General features: G+C 34.1%; 1 pseudogene; it reads left to right on the forward strand.

Moving 5' to 3' along the window:
- The first annotated feature begins 225 nt into the window (after window positions 1-225).
- LOC126890192 (uncharacterized) overlaps window positions 226-17,396 on the forward strand; it is a 133,365-nt pseudogene continuing 116,194 nt past the window's right edge.

A 17,396-nucleotide genomic window follows, 5' to 3' on the forward strand; every position in this document is an offset into this window, starting at 1 on the left:
TGTCAATCATTCCCTCTTTTTTTGTTTAAAGAAATTAAAAAAAAAAGATGTTTGGAAATATAGATTTTTTTGTTTAAAGGAGTAATATAGTTTCTAACGGTTTAAAATAATTAAAATAAACATAGTAAAATGTACCTTCTTTTATTTGTTTTCTGTGACCCTTTTGAAAAAATGTTAACCTGAGTCTAATGCAACTGTATAAGTTTTAGTCTAGAAGAAAAGAAAATGGCATTGAAGCCAATAATGAGAAAAGATGTTGCCCAGTTTAACCCCAAAGAGGAATCGAAGATGATTGTCCCCCCATTTGGTACCCGTAAGTAAGAAAAATGTCCTGTAAGTACCCATATATGAACCAGAGGATTTATTTCGAACGGCGTCCTTTTTGTTAAATAGTAGAAAGATCCTCTAGTCAGAGTAAGTACCCTTTAGTATTTGGTTATGTTAGTTTAATCATCTTAACACCCTCCTACCCCCCTTAACGAATCTACGACCCAGCCACCGCACAACAAATGAGCTGCCGTCTTGCAATGAGGGTTTGCGTGTCTGTTCCTTCTACTAGCCCCATTTCTACCCCCCAGTATTTTTATAGTTAGTTCTTTCCTTGTTCCCATATGAGCAGACATGTAAAACGCTTCAACTGTCGCCCTAGAACGTGGGGCCGATTCATTTTTCTGCCTCCTTCAGTATCCAGTTGTTGTCTTGTCCAGTTGAATGCTTCAACTGGCCCCGACAACGTGGGGCTTGATTCCTTTTGCTTTGACCTCCGTTAGACCCCATTTGCATGTTCCCACTACCATGTCCATTTGGCCTCCTTTCGGTCTCATTTGTACTACAACTGTTGGGGTAGAGCCCGTACCCTTGGGCAGCCCGATCTCAGTTTGTGGTGCAAGTGTTTCCGACAACATGGAAGCTCGACTTTTGTCATATTTTGTGTATGCCCATTGTTACAAGTCTAGCTTGTAGACATGTTCAACTAGTAGTTAGCCTATCTACTAGTCCCCAACGTCTTTAGCCACCCCCCACTTAGTGTTACATTTGTAACGTACACCCTGAAGTTTGACCCCGAGTAAATATCGCCCCAGTCTTCCCATGTAGTTTAGCCCAGATTCCTCTTGTCTTGCCCCCAGAAACTGTTTCATGTCTTCTAGTGCCCCCGAAACTGTTTCAGTCTGTTAGTCCCCATAAAAGAGCCCATTTTCGTAGTTTTTGTTGCAGAATGTTAGTAATTTTTCCAAAGAGGTGTAAGTATGTACACATTTTGTTGTGGTGTTGATTTGGTCATGCTGTTGATTGTATAGGCATGTACCATTTCATACATCATAGTGTATTTAACTTGTAACCCCATATGTATACTGGTATTGTATGTATCGTAGAACAGAATAGTATGTTATTGTAGCGTACTAACTGTATTGTATTGATATTGTACCCATGATGAAAGCATTGATTTGAATTTTTTGAAAATATTGATGAAATATATAGACAAACAGTTGAATAAAAAGTAACGTAAATTTTTTTTGAAAATTTTGGTAAAAAGTAACGTTAAATATTTTGAATATTGAATCCACTTATGAAGTATAACAGTATGTTGTATTTTTTGCATGTATTCCTATAGATCAACAGTTTTTTTTACAGAATAACCGTTTTTTGTGATTTATTGATTTGGTCGTTTGAGTAGATGTGTGATGTTGTTAGTATGGTCCGTGTATGAGCTTAGTCCCGTATTGTCTGTGAGAGTAGTCCCATGTTTTTCCAGCGAACCTATCTCTGTTGGTGTATGTCATGCCACAGGTTAGTTGGAGAAGTCATCCCCTTGAGAAGTCACCCCTTGTAGAAGTAACCCCATGAAGAAGTGAAGAGGGAAACCGTGGAGAGGCCCCCCACTTATTCAAGAAGAAGTAGATCCCTTTTTTTAAACAGCCAGGAGAAAAGCTGTCGCTGTTTGAAGATGGCGTTCTCTGTCGACACTGTTTGAAAATAACTGTCTTGAAGTGTAGAAGTTAGCCCGTGAAAAAGCCCCCCTCCTTGTCTATGTTGCCCCTTGTTTTTTGACTAATCTAGCTTTGTAGGTGTCAAAAGGATGCCAGAGGTTAGTTGAAAAAGTGCCCGTGAAGAAGTAGTTGAAGTCTCCCCCCGGTGAAGTGAAGTAGTAGAAGTCCTCCCGTGAATGAAGTATGTCTTTTTGTATCTGACATGTCACAAGTGTAATACTCGTGATGAAGGAAGTGTTGTTCAGCTATCTGTGAACACTTTCATTAGTAGTCGGAGCAAGAAATGTCTTATCCCGTGTGAGCTCATATAGGAACCAAATTTCAATATTGTTTGTGTTTGTAAGCCCCTGAGTATATCTAGAAGTCATTGAGTACGTTGTTGCCTGTTTGTTTGTCTATCCCTGTTTTGTCTGGAAATTTTAGAGCCCGTTGTCCCGTGTTGTCTGTTAGCCCGTGTTGTCTGTTAGCCCGTGTCCGTGCTGGAGTTTGATTTTTTTGGCGAATAGTTAGTTGACCTCTCTTCTGTTTGTTGACTGAAAGTAGGCCAAGAGCAGAAGCTGTGACAAGGCTGGTGAGGTTAGGATCTGGCCGTGTTGAGTACAGGTGAAGCTTGCTTTTGATCGATAAATGGAGGCGGTTGTTCGTCAGAACTGTCATACTTTCTACATGTCCCTTTGGTCTTCCCCTTGCGTGTTGCTTTCATCCCCTGTTTTGAAAAAGTAGCCCCCCCGTTTTGAAAAATAAAGTCCACCCCCAGTCTTGAGAAATGAAATGCCCCCAGTTTTGAAAAGTAAGTCTACCCCCAGTTTTGAAAAGTAAGGTCCCAACCCCTGATTTGAAAAGTGAAGTCTTCCCCCAGTTTGTGATTTGAAAATGAGAGAGTTGTCTTGTGAACTTTCAGTGAAAGGTTCTTATGTCCTATGTTGGACTGTTGATTGAAAACGTAATGATGTAATGTTCTCTATATCATACGTTGCGTTCATTTCCCTTAGTCTCGTGTAAAAAGTTCGATATCCTGTTTGAACCCAGTATACTAGTCTTTTTGGTCTTTTGTTGTTGTCACACGTATCCCCCCTCCGCCCTTGTTAATCTTGTCTTGATTTTAGTCCTTGTTGTTGTCATATACCCCTTTGCCTAGCCCTGTCTTGTTTGAATGAGTTGTTGAAGTAAGTTGTTGGTGAGATTTTGTCTCACTGAGGTATTTAGATTGGATGGTCTAAATCCTCATTTTGCAGAACCGTTGCCGAATTGTCCCGTGAAACTCGCTAGGTGTTAGCTGAGTTTGGGCAGACGTATATCTGTCATATTTTTTTAGTTTTTGAGAACCGCTCGCGGTTAGGCAACGAGGTGATAAGGCTGTGTCTGCCCTGGTATGTCACTTGTGTTACTGCTGTGGATGTCAGCGAGGTCCACACAGGGCACAAGTTTAGTTTCTTTCCCAAGGCACAGAAACTCTTGTCACCTACAGTTCTTAGTAGAGTCAATAAACATTTCAGTCTACTCGACTTTAAAGAGTCTGGCGATTGATGGCACGCTAGCCCAATCCCTAACGACTTTTTTGTTTTGTTTAACCCCCACTAGCCATTATCTAAATATTTTGATATTGTTGTCCTGTCACACCTAAGATGTCCATGTTGGATTTTTTTCTGTTTGTTATCGAAAACTGGATAATCTTATCCAGGTTTCTCTTTTGTGCGGAGGCTTTGTAGCGTTTGAAAAAACTCCAACCTTAATTTGATATCCAATTCCCAAAAAGTACATCTATTTTTCCAATTTTTTAATATTATATCCCACATAATAGATAGAAAAATAATGTAAAGTTGAAGTTTTTTTGTATTAAAATAATGCAAAGTTGAAGTTTTTTGTTGTATTGAAATAATGTAGAGTTGAAGATTTTTTTTTATCCTGTAGTAATGTCAATCATTCCCTGTTTTTTTTGTTTAAAGAATTTAAAAAAAAGATGTTTGGAAATATAGATTTTTTTGTTTAAAGGAGAAATAAAGTTTCTAAAGGTTTAAAATAATTAAAATAAACATAGTAAAATGTACCTTCTTTTATTTGTTTTCTGTGACCCCTTTGAAAAAATGTTAACCTGAGTCTAATGCAACTGTATAAGTTTTAGTCTAGAAGAAAAGAAAATGGCATTGAAGCCAATAATGAGAAAAGATGTTGCCCAGTTTAACCCCCCAAAGAGGAATCGAAGATGATTGTCCCCCCATTTGGTACCCGTAAGTAAGAAAAATGTCCTGTAAGTACCCATATATGAACCAGAGGATTTATTTCGAACGGCATCCTTTTTGTTAAATAGTAGAAAGATCCTCTAGTCAGAGTAAGTACCCTTTAGTATTTGGTTATGGTAGTTTAGTCATCTTAACACCCTCCTACCCCCCTTAACGAATCTACGACCCAGCCACCGCACAACAAATGAGCTGCCGTCTTGCAATGAGGGTTTGCGTGTCTGTTCCTTCTACTAGCCCCATTTCTACCCCCCAGTATTTTTATAGTTAGTTCTTTCCTTTTTCTCATATAAGCAGACATGTAAAACGCTTCAAAATGGAGATAAAAGAGTTGAAAACAGAAATGAAGGAAGAAAATAAGGAGATCAGAAGAGATATAAATGAAGTAAAAGAAGAGATAAAACAAAACAATCAAGAAATAAAAAACATAAAAATAGAAATAGAAAGGATGAAGGAGGAATGGACTAAAGAGGAACAAGAACTGAAGCGTGAACACGAACTTACCAAAACCGAAAACAAAAAGATAACAGAAGAATTAAATGATCTAAAACGGTCATTGGAAAAATTAAATAAATAAAAAAGAAAAAATAATATAATTATTAGTGGATTAATAATAGACACCGAAGACCCAAAAACATTAAAAGAGGAAATGACTAATATGTTGGGAAACTACCTAGGAGTCAAAATAAATATTAAAAGATCAAAAAAATTGGTCCACAAACATGCTTAATTGAACTAGAAGATGAAGAAGAAAAAGCAACAGTCCTAAGAAACAAATACAAACTTAAGAATGCTTCACACGAGAAAATCTGGATAACAGAGGATCTCACAAAAGGAGAGAGAGAGAAAATGAAAGCCTTAAGAGATAAAGCAAGAGAGATGAGGAAAAATGGAAAAATAGTCAAAATAAAATACAATAAAATCACAGTAGATGGTAAGAAATGGAGATGGAGTTATAAAGAAGAAAAAATAGTGGAAATAGCGAGTTCAAAAAACTACCAGAGCTGCATACAAGGAACCAAGGAGGGGACATGCAACGAACAGGGAAAAAAGAATTTCTAATTAAGTTGGACAATGTTAATAAATGTTTAGTTTTAAGTAGTAATAAGAATAGGATTAGGAGCAAAAATGATAAATACTGTATTAATAATATTACTGGTGATGGGAATATAGGTATTAAGTATAACAACAATATGGGCAATATGATGGGTGAAGGAAATATTGGGAATGGGTATATAAATAGTAATGAAGGTAGGGAAAAATTAAATATAAGTATTATGAATAAACACAGTAACGAAACAAACAGCAGATATAATGATAATACAAAAACCAGGGAGCATGAAATCAACGATAATACTAGTAATGGAGAAGAAGAAAACGGTAATGAGGAAATACATCATAACGAGACAAATCATATAGAAATAGCGATATGGAATGTGACATCTCTGATAGGTAAGGAAATAGTAGCTACAGAAGAAATGGAAAAAATGGATGTATAAATATTGGGAATAAGCGAAACAAAAAAGATAGACAGAGGACATATAAATATCAACGAGAAATATAGCCTATAATATTCCGAAGTACTACAGGGACAAAGAGCAAAAGGCGGAGTTGGTATAATAGCGAATAAAAGAATAGAATCAAGGATAACAAGTTACGAAGCAGTATCATCTAGAATTGGATATAGCAAATAATAGAGGCGGGAAAAGGTAAAGGAAAATCACTCGAGGAATTAAAAATAATGGCAGAAAACAGAAAAGAATGGAAGAGATGGGTGAATGCTAATTAAAGTAGCGATCCCAAATCCGACACCCTGATAGGGTACAAGGAAGGGGAGAAAGAAAGAAAGGTGCTGTGCTTACCGCAGCGATACTTGCATTTTGAACAAACTATGGCTGTTGCTGTTTTTGCCTACTTATTGCCCATTTTTCTTTTAGATTTTGCTAATTTGACACATCAATGATATCGTCCTTTTTAATTTTGGGATGGTGTTGAAGGTGTTCAAGGGGATTATTTATAATCCACTGTCAAGTTTTTATAAAAGTATGAGGAAATGAATTAACTTATAGAAATGCTTATTATGCCATCCAATAGAGCAGTAGTACGCCGAAAACTACTAATTATTTGAGATTTTTAGGAACAAAGATATTTAGAAAATCGGATGTGATGCAATGTTGTGGACACTTTTTAACCCACCTTGGTCATTCTAGGGTTAAAGGAGAAGAAGATCTGGTTTCGGCAAAGTTGCGACCCTTCTGGCGATCAAGCATCTCCTTTCCTAGCCAATTCCGTTCTTAGTTACATACTTTTCCTGTATCATTTGAGACAAAATTGGCCATAGACCATTTTATGCAAAAACTTCCTCCTTCTTCCAAACGAGTATACACACTGTATAAATCAGACTGAATTTATACATAGCATGGATTATAGATAACCATGACCGTACAGGATGTCCAATTCGCCACGTCTTATTAAAACTACATGTCATTGGTATCCATATAATAAACTTCAGATTAAAAGAAGTTAGTAGTCACCGACTACTGTTGTTTTCATATTAATATGAAACGATGATGCTGTCAGCCCAAAATACATTCCCCAACAGTAACTTTTTCGTAATGTATTGACACACTTGGATCTCATCTGGATTGGTATCTTCCTAAATTCGACAATATTTCGATTCTTCGATAAAAATAAAAAAAGTTTTGTTTCGTATCGTATTGAAATTTGACAAGAATAAGCGCCGATGTTTATATAAACAAAGATATGAGCGTTCTAAATCGTTGCCGCTTAGAATGTTTATAAACATGATGTACAAACATGAAAAGTAGTCGGAATCGGCAAAAGTTTGAAACTTTATTGTTTATTTATGAAGCATAACGTATTAGTAGGAGAGCCCAAGCGGGGATTTTTGCAGTTACTCGAGCGCGTCAGATTATCATATGGGGAGAAACCTGGTACCCTGAAGATGTACCTCTACCATATATTGGCTCTTAACACAGGGAAGTTCGTTAAGGGCGACCCGAAAAAAATCTATCCTTAAAAATACTCGAAATTGTCAGATTAAGATAAGGTAAGTTAAGTACGTCTACAGTGTTCTACAGTGGTCTACAGTTGTTACGTCTACAGTGTTCTATACTATGGAGTGGAATCATGGACGTTAAATGTAGAGACAATGAGACGACTTAACGCCTTTGAAATGTGGACCTATAGAAAAATTATGAGGGTTTCCTGGGTAGATAGAGTTACAAACAATGAAGTACTGAGAAGAATAGGTAAAGAAAAGGAAGTTGAACTTACAATTAAAGAAAAGAAGCTACAGTATCTCGGACATGTGATGCGGGGCGAGAAGTATGGCAACCTACGACTCATAATGCAGGGAAAGATAGATGGCAGAAGAAGCATCGGAAGAAGACGAATTTCATGGTTGAAGAACCTGAGAGAGTGGTTTGGATGCAGCTTGAAACAACTATTTAGAGCTACTGCCTCAAAAATTAAAATAGCTATGATGATTGCCAACCTCCGTAGCGGAGATGGCACCTGAAGAAGAAGAAGTTAAGTACATGCAAAAGAGTGTATATTTCAAAAATCTGACGATTTGAGCGGGGCGTAAGGAAATCGGTGAGTGAAATTTTAAATAAAATCCCGCGATATTTCGCAAAATGAACATCAGATCGAAAAACTGCAAAATACACTTTTAAAATGTTTTTGAAAAATCTATCGAATGGTACCAAATACGACCCCCCACGGAGGTGAGGTGGGGGGTTCCTTTAAAATCATGACTGGACCCCCAAATTTTTATTTCAGATTTGGATTCTCTACTTAAAAATAAGCAACTTTTATTCGAGACATTTTTTCGAATTATGGAGTTAACGCTATAGTCGGAAAAAACAATTGTTGGAAATGAAAAATTAAATTAAAAAATGGAAAGTCTCCACTAAAATGGAAAATTTTACTTAACTTTTGTTCGGTTTTACGACCTAACAATCACAACCCAATAGGTAGGTCCCCATAACGCTCGAGTGACTGCCAGTTTAGCATACTTTGCTTCCCTACCATTAACAATAATTAACGTAAAATGGAAATTGTGTATTAGTCCAAGTAATGAAGCTTAAAATAGGACCAGACCTCGCAATTTTTACAGAATAGATCGATTTGCTTGAAAATTTGAGAATAAGTAGTAGATAGTCCAAGGATCAAAATCTATATGATGCCGAAAGGCGCTTTTACCATGGGGGTGGTTGCCACCCCACTTCAGGGGTTGAAATTTTTTATTATATTTTGACAACAAAAGTTGGTAAAAACATTTATTCTAAGCAAAAAACGTTCTATACATTTTTTTGATAAAATTAATAATGTCCGACTTATTCGCTATCAAAAGTGTTAGTTTTAAATCGAAAAAATCAATGTTTTTAATCAGTTTTCTGCTAATAACTCAAAAAGTTTTCGTTCTATCAAAACAACTTTACTTAACAAAAATGTACCTTTTCAAAAAATAAACAAAACCGTTTTTTTTTGTTTTCTTTAAGACCAATAGTAATCGAGCTATACTTTATTTTATGTTAGCTCTTCTTCGTTAAATGATAAAACTTGTAGTTTTAAAGTCAAAAGACGGGAAAACTATGCATTTTTCGAGAATAACTTATTCAAACTAATTTAAATTATTTACAAACATCTATCACGAGAAATAAAAAAAAAGTCTCTAGCTCAAAAATTAAGTGACTTATAATGAAAAGAATGTCAGTCTCTAATTTTTTTCAATAAAAAAGTCATGGACCTTATTTGGTCTTCTTTATTTATGTATTATTAATAGGTTTTAGAAGTTTGACCGGCTTACAATGATTAGTTTTAAAAAAAATGGAGTTACAAGCGAATCACGAATTTTTGGAGTTTGATAAAAAATGCCCTTTTCTTCAGAATAGAAAGATTAGAATCAGAGATACGAAAAAATGGTTAAATATGAAATTGTAGCTTATTTAATTCCTAAGAAATTGGTTTGCAAACATTTTTTCTACGGTAAAATTTGAGTGAGCTATTGATAATTAAAACTTGTAATAACTTGCAAAAACCACCTTTACCAATCCTTTCAAAGTCACCAATTTTTGCGACTGAGGATTCTAAAAAGGATTTAATATCAACATCCTTATAGAGTTTGTAAACACCTACAAAATTCTTTTTTACTAAACTTTCTAAGGTCAAAAATAAAAAAGTTACGGTTAAAAAATCAATAAATTTTTTTGGAAAAAAAGAAGGGTAAATCAAATTGGAAGCATAATAATGTAAGCTAGCGGTGTTTTTAGTCATTGCTCTTTTTCAGTCTTCTTTATTTATGCATTAGTAATAGATTCTAGAAGTTTGGCTGGCTTAGAATGATTAGTTTTAAAAAAACTGGAGCAAAAAGCGAATAACGAATTTTTGTAGTTTGGTAAAAGATGTTATTTTCTTCAGAATAGAAAGATTAGCATCATCTATATTAAAAAATATTTTAATAAGAAATTGTAGGGTATTTAATTTCCAATAACCTGGTGTTAAAAATTTTTTTCTGTGGTAAAAGTTGAGTGAATAATAAATGAGTATATATCGAAAAACATTGATTTTTTGGATATAAAACTAACACTTTCGATAGCGAATAAATCGAAAACTATTAATTTTATCAAAAAAATGTATAGAATATTTTTTGCTTAGAATCAATGTTTTTACCAACTTTTGTTGTCAAAATATAATAAAAAATTTCAACCCGCGAAGTGGGGTGGCAACCACCCCCATGGTAAAAGCGCCTTTTCGCATTATATAGATTTTAACCCTTGGACTATCTACTACTTATTCTCAAATTTTCAAGCAAATCGATCCATTCTGTAAAAATTGCGAGGTGAAAAGCTTCGGTTCCTGGACTATATAGTTCATCTACAAACTAGCTACAATCTCTAAAAGTTTTAAGTTGCTACATTGTAAAAACAAGAGAATCTGAGCATTTTCCATTAAAATCGTTTTTTTTATTTAAACAATTAATAAATATAAACATTTTTTCGTTGGACGTATGGAAGATAATAAAAGAAAGGGGAGTCGAGAGACACATAATAGAAGTAATAAAGGATATGTACAAAAATAATACAAATACAATAAGAACCAATAACGAGGAATCCAGAGAATTTACTACAAGTCAAGGCGTCAAACAGGGATGCGTGCTGAGTCCACTGCTATTCTCAGTGGTACTGGATGAAGCGATAAAGAAAGCCAAGAGAAGAATGAGAAAACTAACATTAGGATACATAGTCCTGTCGCCAGGGGGGGTACAACGGCCTCGTTAATTCAGATGGACTTACTCAAGTTTTTTTTATGTATTTTGACCCGTAGAACACGAATTTTTTGGGTAACAGTTGATCCGGATGTCGATAAGATTGTTATAGACCAAGAACTTGAGGAATCAAATAACAGCGATTTTTGGCAAAACAAAACAATATTTTGTATTTTTTGGGCCATTTTAAGTAAAAAATATTTCTACAAGTTTTTTCGTAGGATGCACAGTTTTCGAGATAAACGCGGTTGAACTTTAAAAAAATCGAAAAATTGCAATTTTTGAACCCGAATAACTTTTGATTAAAAAATAAAATAGCAAGTCTGCTTACCGCATTTGAAAGTTTAAGTCAAATTATATCGGTTTTGATTATTTGCATTGGTAAAAATTTATTTTTTTATTGTTTAACAAAGCTATAAACACGTAGGGTTTCCCGTGCTTTTACATGCGTTTTAACGCATGTAACGTAGAAATAGTCTTGATTGCACTAGTACCTATTCTACCTACTCGTTCGATTTTAAATGAGAAATCATAGAAACATCACTCACGCACTAGTTGTTTGTAGCTTTGTTTAACAGTAACACAATAAATTTTTAGCAATGCAAATAATCAAAACCGACATAATTTGACTTGAACTTTCAAAGGCGCTAAGCAGAATTGCTGTTTTACTTTTTAATCAAAAGTTATTCGGGTTTAAAAATTGCAGTTTTTCGATTTTTTGAAAGTTCAACCGCGTTTATCTCGAAAACTGTGCATCCTACTAAAAAACTTGTAGAAATATTTTTTGCTTAAAATGACCCAAAAAATACAAAATATTGTTTTGTTTTGCCAAAAATCGCTGTTATTTGATTCCTCAAGTTCTTGGTCTATAACAATCTTATCGACATCCGGATCAACTGTTACCCAAAAAATTCGTGTTCTACGGGTCAAAATACATAAAAAAAACTTGGGTAAGTCCATCTGAATTAACGAGGCCGTTGTACCCCCCCTGGCGACAGGACTAACAGGCAAATTAAACGGACTCAACTATCGGAGCTACTATTTGCAGACGACATGGTATTGATAGCAGAAAACAGAGAAGACTTACAGAACAATCTTGAAATCCTAGAAGAAGAACTATCAAACATAAATATGAAAATTAATACAGAGAAAACAAAAACAATGATAATTTCAAATATGAGGAAGACATACGCAATAGAATTAGACGGGAAACAACTAGAGCAAGTGGAATATTTTAAATACCTAGGAGTAATAATCCAATCAAATGGTAAAAAAACATGGAAATAAACGAGAGAATGGGACGAACAGGAAGTTTATTTAACGCTATGAAAACAACATTTTTGGGGAAAAAAGAGATACCGGAGAAAGTAAAAACGGCAGTCGTTAAATCAGTAGTTAGACCAACAATCATGTACAGCAGCGAGACATGGACATTTACGGGGAGACAAAAATCCAGAGTCAATGCTATGGAAATGAGGTTCCTGAGGAAAATAGCAAACAGAAAGAGGACAGATAAAATACGAAACGAAACAATTAGACAAAACCTAAAACTAGAGCCAATCAATGAAAAATAGTGAAGGGACCACTAAGATGTTTCGGGCACGTGTGTAGAATGTCGAACGAGAGGCTTACAAAACGAGTGTTCGAAACGGGAGTGCAGAGGAAAAACAAAAGAGGAAGACCAAGAGTTATGTGGGTAGATGAAATTAGGAAAGAAGTCGACAAGAAGGGATTGGCATTGGAAAGTGCAAGAAACCTAACGCAAAATCGGAAAGCATGGAGACTACAATGCCAAACTCAACTCCACCAGTCTTACACCTAAAGGTAGAAAGGCTTAGGACTAAGTAAGTAATTTTTTTTATTGACTATTCGTGTATTGTTCCCGTGAATGCATAAGTCTGCAAATTTTTATTCATGTGCATTGAAAAGAATGCAGTCAAATTAACGTCTAAACATTTGACCCAAACGATTGAACTAAACAAAAGTGTTTAATTAGGATCAGTTTTTAACAGCTGCAGAGTCCAGTCATCGAACGTATGCTATTTGTCCATCGAAGTATACTTTCAGATCCTAGTTCTGTTAAAGTTTCTACGTGAACATGTTCAAGTCACGTCGCAAGATTTGCTAAGTTGTGGTTTTTAAAAGGCTGAGTTGTTATGGATGAAGTCAAATTGACTACCTTGGATTCTCCTGCATACTTTCGTACAGGGACAGCCGTAATATTTTAGGCATATCTTGCGTTTCGTCGATGTACGGTTATGGGTTTATTCTTTACTGAACACTGAATCGGTGGATTTTAAACAGTTTTATTATTACCACGTGCTATTGTACGCTATTCGCCGTGTGCAAGTACTTGGAGGGGATGCGAGAAAGGTTTGTGCGCGAATAGCGGAGAAATCTTGCAACTTTCTTAAATAATTCATTGTCAATTGAAATTTTCAAATTGACGTATGTTTCATATCTACTGTCAATGCATAAGAAAAATTATAGGTTTCTCCACAATATTGATATGATATGCAATTATTATATAATAGTTATTTATGAAACCGTTCGTGAAGTATGCTCTTTGCGAACGCACGCGATGTTTAGAGCACGAGCGACAGCGGAGCGAGTGCTATATATCGCGTGCAGTTTCATACAATATTTTATCTACGATAAACAAATAAAAAAATCTGTATCTCTTCGTCACTGTAATTCATTTCTAATCTACAATTTTTAGAACTTTGACGTTTAAAAATTCCAACTTGTCAAAACGTGACAAAACTGTCAAAACTTTTGTTGTAATTTATTGCTCACATATGTCATCACCATGACAACGCGAAGGTTAAGGATATTTGATTATATGAAAGTGTGCCAAAAAATAGTGCGAAAAAGTAAATCCCGTTTAAAATACATTGTTACTTTACGCACACTTTAAATCCTTCACGCACTGCTATCTATAATGACAGTTTTCACAAACTAAAAACTTATATATTATATGAGATAAAGTAGATAAAACTAAGTTTAATTAATTGTATTTTGCTTGTAGTAGTGCATTTTAGTAATTAGTTTTATTTACTACATACAATTGTTTACCTTTTAATAACATAACCTTAATATTATGTTTCTTCTCATAATTTTTTTGGGCTATGGCCTTGACAATTGTCCAGCAACCAGGACTAATATAATTGGCCAATATAATTAAAAGTGCTAAAAATGTTGCTGAGCTATGAAACCAGGTGTCGCTTTTCCGAACTTGGACGGTCCCAATATCCACCTATGGTCATGTAGCAAAAGAGACTGAATACATGACAGCTACTTTGACAGATGTAGCTTAATAATAAAGACGCTACCAACTGTGAAACTAACATGGCTATTTTGAATTTGTTGACTGCTGCCCTAAAATCTCCGGTAGTGGCATCTTAACTTGCTTGGATATAAGTTTAAGTTGGCAATACGTATAGTAGAGCTATTCGGTCGAAATACGCAATAATATGAAATATAGAAAATTATATTTAAAATAAGGAAGATTATTATTTTTATCCGGTGCAACCGGAAGTAAAGGAAGTTTTTTTTATTTACGGTGTATTTTAGAACAATTGGGCACATCCAAAAACCCCACATTCTGAATTTTCAGATATTATTTATGTCAAGTTTTTCTAACCCATCTAATTATAATTCCCAAAGAATTACCCTGTATAAATCGTACAAGAGTTCCGTTTTCGAGATAATTGAGGCGTTCCATATTTAAAATTGACTCTATTGTATATACGTAGTCTGCGAAAACCAATATTTTGATCTATTTAACAATTTTTTTTGTGTGAGTTTGATGGCCTTGGCTGAGCCAATTAGCCAGACATTTTATTTTAAAAACAAACATTTTTTTTTCAATCAGAGGAATTTTTTCTGTATTTCTAATTCTAAATATATGTACATAAGAAACTAACATACTACTATCTAAATAAATACACTGTTTTGGATGTAAATATATTTTTTTATATTTTTTATATTGTAATATTTTTTTGTATATATTTTTTTTGTATATATTATTTTTTTGTATATATTTATATTTTTTTATATATTTTTTTTTCGATTTTTTTTAATTGTTCTTTTTACTCCGCTAAGAGATAAACCCGATTCAACTTCTCGGAGGTTTACATCTTCTTAGTTTTTTTCCTTTTTTTTTCTCTTTTTTTTCTTTTTTTTTTTTTTCTTGTTCTTTTTTTTTTCAATTTTAATATACAATAATTACTTAAATCTACAGGGTAAAAAGAAATAACAACAAAACACACATGTTTGTTTTGTTTTAACAAACATGCCTGTTTTGTTTTAACAAAATTACTTAAATACAGGGTTAATTATATTGCTACAATTTATATTTATAGTTTTTGATATGTTCGTAAATTGTTTTTAATGTATTAATATCTTCAGAAAAAATCAAATTGTTTAAGTAGACGGGAAGTGGCATTTTTAAAATTTTAAGATTATCATAAAATTTGTTTATATTTACTGATTGATGGGAACATTCGAGGAGAATGTGTAGTAGATCACCTTCTTTTCCACACTCACAGTTAGGTGACTCTGTGAGACCCAAACTGAACATATGAAGGGGAGTAAGAGCGTGATAACATCTCAATCTATTTATAACTCTTATGAAATGGCGATTTGATACAGAATGAAACGAAATGGGTAATAAATTCAGGGAAGGTTCTTCGCCTATTTCTAGGGCCTATTTATATTTAACAATATCTGGTTTATTGTATTAATACGCACTTATATGCATCAAGAAAATAAATAGTTATAATAAAAAGTATTAACCAGTTAGTGAACTTTTTCTTCAATCGTAGAATGCAATAAACCCGAATAATTTGTCTAAAAGTTCCCAGTAAAAAAATCAAATCCATTAAAGTTAATGCGTCTCTCAGTTGTATTATCACTCCAATCCGAAAGATTAACTCCCAAACTCCCGTCTACGGCAGTTCCATCTCCCGTAGGAGGTGAAAGAACGAAAACCGAAGTGAAAATGGTAGGAAAAATCCCTATAAAAAGCCACTTAACAGATAAGATCAAGTGTCGAATGAATAAAACAAGTCTCTTGTACTATTTGTCAGGACGTATGTTCTTCTTGAGAACACCCCGGAATAATTTCTTGAGTGGTATAATTCAGTTTTGTGATGGCGCTAGCGGCTGGGGGGAGCGAGATATCTTTGCTATTATCTAAATTCCTATAATGGAGGGATTGCTTTACTCGATTATTCGTATATACTATCTCTTATAAAAGGGACCGGGACTTTTAAATAGTCTTTAATACGGGGCTGAAAATCTTTTTAAAAAGCAACTGCTTGATGTATATACAAAAACAAAACATTTTTTATTGTTCTTTTATTTTGTAATCAGTCAAAAAGAAACCACAAACACATTTGTTGACTTTAAATTATTGGCGCTAAGAGAATTATTTCAATAAATATTTACTCTACATAAATATTACAACCAGCGATTCTTAACTGAAGAATGGTAAATATAATGGTAATTCGTTGCGTCAGAATAACAAGGTTCTATCTGCAATTTTTGTCTAAACTGAGATTTTTATGTAACTTGGTTCTATTTTATGTTTTTCACGTTAATATGATACTAGCACCGACATCTATTAACAGGTGGCTGAAATACCTAAATTACAAGGTTCTATCTGAGAGAATTTTAAATGTTGATAAGTTAGCAAGGTTCTAACTGAAATATAAAACAGTCAACTAAGTATACAAGGTCCTATCTGCAAGAAATAAAAGTGTTTATAAGTTAACAATAAGACTTTATTAAATAAGTTGAAGTTGTTTTATTATATAATAATTGTTAAACAAACGTGTGTGTAGAAAAGGAATCTTTATTAAATAAGTTTAAATCGTTTCTCAAATCAGAACTCTTTTGTATTAACTATTGCAGTATCCGTTCAAGGTTAATAAAAATATATTTTTTTTAAATTACATTGTTAACACATACAGGTGGTGATAATAGTAAAATAAATAAACAACATAGAAACTTTAAGGAGTCATAACTAAAAATGGCACCTGAGGCAGATATAACTTTGTTATTCCAATGCCACGAATTGTTGCTGAAGGTGTCTCTTTTCTTGAGTTTTGTCCAACAAAATTAAAGCTAACCTATTCGGGTGTTTAGTCGTTGTAAATCAATGTGTGTCACTATCATGCATTTACTGTTGGCACTAGTTGGTCTTGTAGTATGTCTTTGTTGTTAACAAACCATAATTTCATAAGTTAGAGCTCGTAACACCTTGTGGTAGGGGAGCGCGTCAGAAAATCACATGGGGAGAAACCATGTACCCTGTAAATTTGTAAATGTACCCCCACCATATACTAAGATGGACTCCTAATACAGGGGTGTGCGTTGTGGGCAGTCAGTAAAAAAATATATCCTTATAATTATATCCTTATCAATGTTTTGAGTGATTCAGAGGAAGAAGCTTTTTGCAAGAATTCGGACTGTGATCCTAATTTGTACCCCTTTTGAGTCTTCAGCACGTTCATATCGAGATAACGAGTATGAAATCGATCCTGAGAGTCTTGATAGCGTCTTAGGAATACAAGTAAGTGGGCAAAGTAATTAATTTTTCTCTTCTTATTTTATTTTTGTTAAATTTGTAGGAGAGCACACTTTGACTTTTTTTCTATTAAATGATTATAAATTACACGGTCATTGATGTCTTGGTTACAGAAACCAACCAATAGGCTTCCCAACAGTTAAGTATCAATCCGTTAAAACTTTAGCATAGACAAAGATGCTGCATGCCTGTAAACTAACAAGAAATAAAGAGCTTTTGAGCAAGTATCATTTGCACAAGGAATTTCCGCAAGTAATAAAAAATTTTTCTACGTTACAACGATACTG

This window comes from Diabrotica virgifera, chromosome 8 (assembly GCF_917563875.1).
Source record: "Diabrotica virgifera virgifera chromosome 8, PGI_DIABVI_V3a".
Taxonomy (NCBI): Eukaryota; Metazoa; Arthropoda; class Insecta; order Coleoptera; family Chrysomelidae; genus Diabrotica; species Diabrotica virgifera.